Raw genomic sequence first — 1,831 nt, forward strand, 5'->3', positions numbered from 1 at the left:
TCTCTCTCTCACACACTCACACACACCCGCTGTGGGCACAGTGTTCTCTCTCTCTCACACTTCACACATACCCGCTGTGGGCACAGTGTTCTCTCACACAAACACTTCACACACACCCGCTGTGGGTACAGTGTTCTTTCTCTCACTCACACACTTGGCCTATGGAGGTAGATCCACTCCACCCTGAACAAAAGTCAGGGAAGACAAACATAGTTTTGCTCCTTCTTTTGAAATATGAGGTTTGACTTAATGAGTGACTGCCTGCAGGATTCCTGGTCTAGGGTGTTTTCACTGCCCCAAACATCAAATACATTTCTCAAGAATTAATGGCTTGGCCCTTTCTTCTGGCTAGCAGCGCGGAGGGCGCACGATGCCTGGAGTTACTGTAAAAGACGTTAACCAGCAGGAGTTCGTCAGAGCTCTGGCAGCCTTCCTCAAAAAGTCCGGGAAGCAGAAAGTCCCCGAATAGGTGGACACAGTCAAGCTGGCCAAACATAAAGAGCTTGCCCCCTATAATGAGAACTGGTTCTACACGCGAGCTGCCTCTACAGCACGGCACCTGTACCTGCGTGGTGGTGCCGGGGTTGGCTCCATGACCAAGATCTATGGAGGACGGCAGAGAAACGGTGTCAGGCCCAGCCACTTCAGCAGAGGCTCCAAGAGTGTGGCCCGCCGCGTTCTCCAAGCCCTGGAGGGACTGAAAATGGTGGAAAAGGACCAGGACGGGGGCCGCAAGCTAACACCTCAGGGACAGAGAGATCTGGACAGGATTGCCGGACAGGTGGCAGCTGCCAACAAGAAGCATTAGGACAAAGGATGCTGGGTTAATAAATTGCCTCATTCATAAAAAAAAAAAAAAAAAGAATTAATGGCTTGATGCCTCAAAGTATTGAAGCAAGTAACTGTTGTAGTTGTCCTTCATACCATGTTAAAGCAGTCTTTTGTCTTCTTCCCCTCTTTTATATTGAGGTATAAAAGTATATGGAAAATTCAATAAGAGCAAATTTAGAACTCAGAAGTCGGAACAAGAAGTCAGTATTCATGATTCCCTGTATTGCCCTCCTGATACTATCCTCTGTCTCTGTGTTGCTTTCTTATCTCTTTTACTCCTATGTAATTTTTTAATCTTCAAGCCCTTACCCTGGAACTTACAACCTGGCCACAGCTAGCATGGTGACAGAAGTCACAGCAAAACGGTGGCTCCCAATACAGGGTGAACCACCAAGTGAAATAAGACTACAGTGTGGAGACCCAAAAATGTGAGCCTATTTCCAACTTGACAAAAGGTCAGAGAGTTGGAACTTACCTCTCTTCCTTCAAAGTTGTTTTTCACCTGAAACAAAGGTTCTGCCTAGATTTAGATCAGAGAGTTCTGCTCTCTCAAGGTTATTGCCAATAGGTATGGCTAATATCCAGACCTTGTATTTCAGGAATAGAGAAGTAGGTCTGTTTCTGCCTCAAACAAAAGTCTAAGGATTCAACTAAGTTCCTGCTCTTTTAAGGAGATAATAATGGATTCCACCCAAGGAATGGTTTGTCTACAAATTGTTTAGTTTAAAGTTTGAGCATTACTTACCCTATCTATTGTTTACCTTCAATTGGTATGTTCGTTTTCTTGTATCATGTTAATGCATTTTGTTTGTTTGTTTGTTTTTATCTTATTCCTACTTTTTGGGGTCAGGGGTATTTTAAGCAATTAGAAACTATATATGAGCAGATTTCAGTATTCACTAGAGCTACCTCCAGATACTGTCCTATGTTTTCTGTTTTATTAATTTCACTCACATCTTCATATTCTTTACTATTTTCCTAATCTCCATGCCCCTACCCT

At 43.8% G+C, this 1,831-nt stretch overlaps 1 pseudogene; it reads left to right on the forward strand.

Moving 5' to 3' along the window:
* The first annotated feature begins 352 nt into the window (after positions 1 to 352).
* On the forward strand, positions 353 to 862 carry LOC101997212 (annotated as a pseudogene).
* The last annotated feature ends 969 nt before the right edge of the window (positions 863 to 1,831 follow it).

The sequence above is a fragment of the Microtus ochrogaster genome, unplaced genomic scaffold (assembly GCF_000317375.1).
Source record: "Microtus ochrogaster isolate Prairie Vole_2 unplaced genomic scaffold, MicOch1.0 UNK14, whole genome shotgun sequence".
Lineage (NCBI taxonomy): Eukaryota > Metazoa > Chordata > Mammalia > Rodentia > Cricetidae > Microtus > Microtus ochrogaster.